A 7899-nucleotide genomic window follows, 5' to 3' on the forward strand; every position below is an offset into this window, starting at 1 on the left:
ATTCAAAAAACTACGTAAAATGAAAGGAGCCTTGAACCTTCATATTTTCTTTAAGATTTTATCTTTAGGGTGCCTGGGTGGCTCAGTGGGTTAAGCCTCTGCCTTCGGCTCGGGCCATGATCTCAGGGTCCTGGGATCAAGTCCTGCATTGGGATCTCTGCTCAGCAGGGAGCATGCTTCCTCCTCTCTTTCTGCCTGCCTCTCTACCTACTTGTGATTTCTCTCTCTGTGTGTCAAATTTTTATTTATTTGAGAGAGAGAGAGTGAGAGAGAGCATGAGAAAGGAGAACGTCAGAGAGAGAGGCAGATTCCCCATGGAGCTGGGAGCCCAATGCAGGACTCGATCCTAGGACTCCAGGATCATGACTGGAGCCAAAGGCAGTCACTTAACCAACTGAGCCACCCAGGCACCCTTGAACCTTCATATTTATATGGCACACCATGCACCTGGGAAAATCCCCCCAGAATGGTCAACATTCAGACATACTCTAGTCAAACAATGGAACTATAAAGAAAAAAAAAAAAAAAAACGTTACAGCATTTAGGCAAAAAGACAAAGTGACTCTTAAGGAAAAGTAAATCAACTTGGCATCCAACTTTTCAACAGTAACCTTCAAAGCCAGAACACATAAGAGTAGCATATTTCAAATCCTCCCAGAAAGATAATGTTCACCAAAGAGTATATCCTGAATACCTTTCAAGTATAAAGCCACAGACCAATTTCTTACAAGCACATAAAGCAGCAAATACCAGGTCTTCCTTCCTCATCTTCCTCCTTCCCTTCCTGAACAGTTCAGTCCTAATTCGGCCACAAGCTACAGGAAAACACCTGCACAGGCGGTGGGGATGAGGGCAGGGAGCAGCCCTGATGGCTTAAAGTGGGATGTGAAAGTCCAAGTGGGTTGAGGAAGACATTCACAGAGGGGGGCACCTAGCAGAGCCTGAATGAGAAGAGGAAGACGTTGACACAAGGAAGCCATGCCATGGGGGTGTTGAGACGCAGCGGGGCAAAGTCCGACATAGAAAGTCGTAGTCCAGATGGGATGAAAAAGACAATCTGACCTGGGGTGCCAAAGTCCAAGCAGGGGAAGGGGGCATCAACATGTGTGGAGAAGGGTGGGGAGGCACCCCACTGGAAGGAGTCAGAAGCCAAGTAGGATGGATGGGCCACAAGGTATACATGCCTAAGTGGGGTGAGAGGGCATCCACATGGGGACATCCTGAAATGGGGAGTGAGCTCCCAAGCAGAACAGGAAGAGCCAGGGGTGACAGTGGCACAGGCTGGGACATCTGTTCCTTGCAGGAGAGTCGAACGAGTAGGTTACGACATTAGGGATAATAGGAGCCAGGTTCTCACTATTGAAGAAAAGGGATAGAAACATGGCAAAGGAGTAGAATAGGGATGGCTGGGTGGCTCAGTCGGTTAAGTGTCTGCCTTCAGCTCAGGTCATGGTCCCAGGGTCCTGGGATCGAGTCCGGCATCGGGCTACCTGCTCAGCGGGGAGCCTGCTTCTCCCTCTGCCTGGGGCTCCCCCTGCTCGTGGGCCGGGGCTCTCTCTCTCTGACAAATAAATAAATAAAATCTTTGAGGGGCGCCTGGGTGGCTCAGTGGGTTAAAGTCTCTGCCTTCGGCTCAGGTCATGATCCCAGGGTCCTCGGATTGAGCCTCACTTCAGGCTCTCTGCTCAGCAGGGAACCTGCTTCCTCCTCTCTCTCTGCCTGCCTCTCTGCCTACTTGTGATCTCTACCTGTCAAATAAATAAATAAAATCTTTGAAAAAAAATGAATAAAATCTTTGAAAGAAAGAGAGAGAGAAAGAAAGGAGGAAAGGGAGGAAGGTAGGAGGAATGGAGGGAGGGAGTAAGATAGAATGAACTTTGTGGTACTGAATTGGAATTGGAGGTATTGATATGATTCCAATTAGATATATAGGTATGTGATTAATTGATTGATCGATTGACTGATAAAGGATGGATGGATGGATGGATGGATGGATGGATGACAGACAAAGATGCAAATGTGGGACAAATCTGGGCAAGTTTGAACTTCAAAATAAATAATGATAATGGAGTATAATTGACCAAGTGAAATAAGAAGCCTTGAGTTTGATATGAATAGATGAGTGAATTAATTAAAAGTATGATGAGAAACAGACTATTAATACAGTTTCAAAGTATATCCCCACAAAGGGCAAATGAACTACAAAGAGGGAAAGAGTAACTTGACAGTAGAGAAGCCTGCAAACATCACCTTAATCGAGTGATCACAGTGAACACGGCAGTAGTGGGACAAATCAAAATTGTGTGCCACATGAGAGGATGCATTGAGAACACAGCACCACTTTTTGAAATTTATTTATTTTTACTTAAATTCAATAAATATATAAAGTATTGTTGGTTTCCGAGGTACGTATCAGTCTGACATATTCATCAGTCTTACATGATACCCAGTGATCATTGTATCACAAGCCCTCCTTAATGTCCATCACCCAGCCATCCTATCATCCCACCTCCCTCCCCTCCAGCAACCCTCAGTTTCTTTTTTTTTTTAAGATTTTATTTATTTATTTGACAGACAGAGATCATAAGTAGGCAGAAAGGCAGGCAGAGAGAGAGAGGAAGGGAAGCAGCTCCCCGCCGAGCAGAGAGCCTGATACGGGGCTCGATCCGAGGACCCTGAGATCATGACCTGAGCTGAAGGCAGAGGCTTTAACCCACCAAGCCACCCAGGCGCCCCAGCAACTCTCAGTTTCTTAAGAGTCTCTTATGGTTTGTCTACCTCTTCAATTTCATCTTGTTTCTTTTTTCCCTCTCTTCCCCTGTGATCCTGTTTTATTTCTTAAAATCCACATATCAGCAAGATCATATGATAATTTTCTTTCTCTGATTAACTTATTTTGCTTAGCACAACATCCTCAAGTTCCATTCCACATTGTTGCAAATGGTGAGGTTTCATTTTTGGAGGCTGCATAATATTCCTGTGTGTGTGTGTGTGTGTGTGTGTGTGTGTGTGTGTGTATCTTCTTTATCTCTGTTTGTCGATGGACATCTGGGCTCTTTCCATAGTTTGGCTATTATGGACACTGCTGCTATAAATATTGGGGTGCAGGTGCCCCTTTGGATCACTACATTTGTATCTTTGGGGTAAACACCCAATAGTGCGATTGGACAGCATCACTTCTGTAGTATTCTTCCCAAAGATAGAGAGCCCGAGTCTAATCATCGGATGGCATCAGACAAACCAAACTTGAGGGACATTCTACAAATTAACTGGTTTGTTATCTAAAGGTCATCCAAGTCAAGGAAAGTCTGAGCAACTGTTTCAGATAGAAGGAGGTAAAGAGAAGCAACCGCCTAATGTAATGCCTGATCCTGGCTGGGCCTTTTTGATTTAAAAGATGTTATCAGAACACTTGGTGAAACTTGGGAGTTTTGTCTGAGTATGAGATGTTAGCCATGTGTCAATGTGATTTTCCTAATATTGAGGTTACTGTAGGTGAATGTCTTTGTAGGGAAAAACACACTTGTTCTAAAATGATTTGTAGGGAAAAAATTTCTGGAAGTCTGTGATTGTTTGAAAATAAATAAATACCCAAAGAAGATTCTGGGCATATTGCTCCCATGAGCCCTTCCTGAAGGCATCTCCCAGAGAACAAACTTCAGACAGCTAAGAAATGATTGCGGAGGGTTGGAGAAGGACCCATGGTGGGTCCTGGGCATATTTAACTATAGAACGAGGAACAGGTGATGGGGGTAAGGGTGCCAGGGCTGTATAATTGACACGCTTGACAACACAGATAAACTACAAACATGAAAAATGAGAGGAATGGGGGGGGTCCTATATAGAAGGAGAAATTGCCTGTCGGTATTAACTATGGGTAAAATAATTTTATTTTAAATCAGAGGCAGGACTGGAGAGAAGAAATGGAGAAGATTTATACCTTTTCCAAACATTATTCATGGTAGGGAACCCAATACACATCCTAAATCAAAGAATGGGTGTTTAAGGTATTGTACAAAGGTATTACTATAAAGATAACCATTAAGGACAAAAATCCAAGTCTTTCTAAATATCTAAGGAAATGTCAAGAAAGAGAGAGCAAGAGAAAGAGGGAGACCAGAGAGGATCTACATAAATGCAAAGAGAAGGGTCACTGTACTCAGGCCATATCTTTCTCAAGCAGGTTGTAACAACCACTCCTGACCGGCTCATGTTCCAGAACATGGCTCCAAATGTGCCCAAACACAGCAAAGATGAAGAGCCTGGGAAGTGGTCCCTGGGCCTACACAGTGAAGGGAGAAAAACAGAAGCCCACGTCTTTAATACGCACCTTTTCAAGAGAACACCTTTCAGTGAAAGAGGCTAAAGGAAGGGAAGGATATGCCTGGGGTAAGGCTCACAGAAGCACAGACAAAGGTTTTCTCAAGAAAAATGACCCTACCTTTTCCCCACTGGAGGCAACACGCTTCAAGGCATATGGCGATGGTCAGGTCACGGGGCTCGAGCTCACAGCGGCCTCAGCAGAACGGGAAGTTGAAAAGCACCCACCTCTGCAACGAGAAAGAATAAACCTTAAAATACTGATTAGACTGCTAATTGCTTCGGTTTATTTAGTAAAGTTGCTGCTTTTATGTTTTCTGTTCAGGGCTTTAATATAAATCATTGCATAGAGTTGAAATTCTCTTTGAAGTATTAATTAATGACCTAAAGGGAGAAGAAGGGAAAATCATTTCCTTCCACTTTTGAGCAACCAGTATGTTCTCTTTCCCCATGGTGACCTCAAGGGACAGGAGCTTCCCACGGTTTCTCCAAGGGATGGGCTCTGATGGGTCCTGATGGGCTCATGCGTCATGATCCAGTGTAATCTCACAGTAGGAAAAGGCCTGGACGTGCCTGTTCATGTCTACCCGTGGTCCCAGCTGAACACAAACACACAACTGTTCAATGTACCCATCTAACCTACATCTTTTCAGTCTGATGATGCTGTGAGTCTGTCGCCAGTGGCCACTGCCCTCAACTCTTCTGGCCTAGTTCAACGATCATCATATGCCTCCTTAGGCTGGTCTTGAGTTTAGGTCGACACAATTAGCATTGATCTAACACATACCTAATGTCAAGCCCTGGGGCAGACGCAACACCAATGAAGACACCATTCCTGCCCATGGAGAGCTCAGCGTGGTCTTGGACAGACATGAGAAACAGATGACCAAACATACTGGAACACAGCACCTGAACAGACATGATTTCACAGTACAGACTGCACAGGGGAGGAAGGCGTCCTCTTGCTAGAGGGATTCAAAGGTGCTTTGAACAGAAAGAAATCGTCGCATTGGATATTCAAGAGTGAATACAGGGGTGCCTGGGTGGCTCAGTGGGTTAAGCCGCTGCCTTCAGCTCAGGTCATGATCTCAGGGTCCTGGGATCAAACCCCACATCAGGCTCCTTGCTCAGTGGGGAGCCTGCTTCTCTCTCTGCCTCTGCCTGCCTCTCTGCCTGCTTGTGATCTCTGTCTCTCTCTCTGTCAAATAAATAAAATCTTTTAAAAAAAAAAAAAGAATGAATACAAATTTGCTGGAGATATGAGGGTAGGGGGATGTCAGGGGAAGAGACAAGCACATGAAACCAAGAAGGCAAGAAAGAGCATGGCATGTTCCAGATCTTCAAGCAGGTCAGGATGACCAAACTGTATGAGGTCCATGTAGGAGGGGATGAGATTGGGGGCTGGCCGGGGGACCAGCAGCAACCAGAGCCTACATGGTCCTGGGTTCTGCACCAAGGAGTTGAGGATTTACTCAAAGGCAGTGGCCCAGACGAGGCAGGAGGGTGCTGCGGTCCGATTGCCACTGCAGAAAGACCAATCTGCTGGTTGAAGGGAGGGGAGCTGACTAGAGGAAGACTGATCAGGAGATTCCTACAGGACAGCCGGGCAGTGAGACAAGTCGCCCTTGGGAGGCCACAGGCCTGAGTTTCATACAAGCTCATCATCTCTTAATGAAGACTTTCACTTGATCTCTTTCTGTCTCATGTTCCTCACCTTGAGACCAGCTTCACTGGCCTGTGGCCTGCATCGTAGCAGAAGGCCCCCACACTTAGAAGGGCTCTGCACTTGCTTTAATGCTCTTCTATCCCTCTCTTGAAACTCTTAATAGGATTTGAACAAAAGGCTCCACATTTTTATTTTGCACTGAGCCCTACAAATTACATAGCTGGTTTGCTCACCTCTGAGTGATTATAATAACAGCACCTATTATGACCAGAGGCTTATTGGGAAAATTAAATGAGCAAATACACATAGAAAACGTAGTGACTGGCACGAAGTCCTCCATAAAATGGAAACTATTGTTACTAACATCATGATGATGATGATGATGGTGATTATATCCCCAAGAAGAAGAGGGGCCTATAGTAAGGGACCAGCAGAGAAGATGGAGGAGAAGGAAAGCAGAGGGCGGAATGGGTAGGACATCTCTCCAGAGGATGGAGAAGGTGCACAGGAAGGAGGCGGGAAGGCTGGCTGGCCAAGGCACCCTCGCCTAGGCGGAGACTAGCAGCCGTCTTAATAAAATGGAAAAAACTTGCCAATATCCACAAGGCTCTAAACTAAAGCACACCTCTATCCAACTCTTTCCTAATCAGATCCAACTCTTTCCTAACAACTGAAGTCTTATTGCTACTTCTATGCAGGTTTTAGCAATTTCAGAATGCACCGTAAGAGGGCTCAATTGCAGTGGGCTGCCTGTAGTCCCCAAGAGTTCAAGTTCGGGGTGAGGAAGCCAGGAATGCCATCCCATGAGAAAAGAGAGCACATGGGATCAGGAAACTACCCAAGCTTTCATCAAATTAATCTGTGGCAACTAAAAGCTAGGAATGTAATTAAAAGGCTGAGTGAGCGTTAAGAAATATTCCTTGGTGAGTGCTGTGAAGTGTGTAAACCTGGTGATTCACAGACCTGTACCCCTGGGGATAAAAATATATGTTTGTAAAAAATAAAAAATTATATTAAAAAAAAAAAGAAAAGAAAAGAAATATTCCTAAAGCGAACAAAAGTATTGGGTTGTGCCATCCGAAATTGCCATATCTATAGTCCAATATCAGCAATTTCACAAAGTTCACCTCAACATTTCCCTCAAAATATAGGTAGCCATTCAAAAGGCAACACTAGGGCACCTGGGTGACTCAGTTGGTTAAGCAACAAGCTTCAGCTCAGGTCATCATCCCGGAGTCTTGGGATCAAGTCCTGCATCAGGCTCCCAGCTCCACAGGGAGTCAACTTCTCCCTCTGACCTTCTCTCCTCTAATGCTCTCTCTCACTGTCTCTCTCTCAAATAAAAAAAAATTAAATTTTTTTTTTAAAAAAAAGCAACACTTGGGCTCTTGGGTGGCTCAGTGGGTTAAGCCTCTGCCTTCGGCTCAGGTCATGATCTCAGGGTCTGGGGATCGAGTCCCACATTGGGCTCTCTGCTCAGCAGGGAGGCTGCTTCCCCCTCTCTCTCTGCCTGCCTCTCTGCCTACCCGTGATTTCTCTGTGTGTCAAATAAATAAATAAAATCTTTGTAAAAAATAAATAAGTAAATAAAAAATAACAAACCAACACTAAACTATCACAATAGCCAAGGAACATTATGTCTAAAAAGAAAAGAAAAAAAAAAAGAAAAATTAGGCAACCTTTAAAAAGGTATCATTAATCACTCTTAGGGTCTGAGAACAATAAATATTAATTCTCTTAATGTAATAATGCAGGAAGAAAGCAAACATATTACTGGAATACCTCACCAGAATGGGACCAGGGAAAGATTATGTGAGCAAGCATCCTGGCCAAAGCTATAGCTGAGGAAAACATGGACGGGTGCAGAAACAAATAGTGTGATAAAAACAACTTCACATTGGAACTACAGCCAT

The 7899-nt window shown here is 44.5% G+C and overlaps 1 long non-coding RNA gene across 1 annotated transcript in view; it reads right to left on the reverse strand.

Moving 5' to 3' along the window:
- LOC309852327 overlaps nt 1-4544 on the reverse strand; it is a 63424-nt gene extending 58880 nt beyond the window's left edge. Inside the window, exon 1 of the long non-coding RNA XR_014305176.1 lies at nt 4442-4544. This is a non-coding gene — a long non-coding RNA (uncharacterized lncRNA). The remainder of the gene's footprint in view (nt 1-4441) is intronic.
- Nucleotides 4545-7899: the final 3355 nt, after the last annotated feature.

This window comes from Mustela nivalis (genome assembly GCF_964662115.1).
Source record: "Mustela nivalis genome assembly, chromosome: 18".
In the NCBI taxonomy this organism is placed as follows: domain Eukaryota; kingdom Metazoa; phylum Chordata; class Mammalia; order Carnivora; family Mustelidae; genus Mustela; species Mustela nivalis.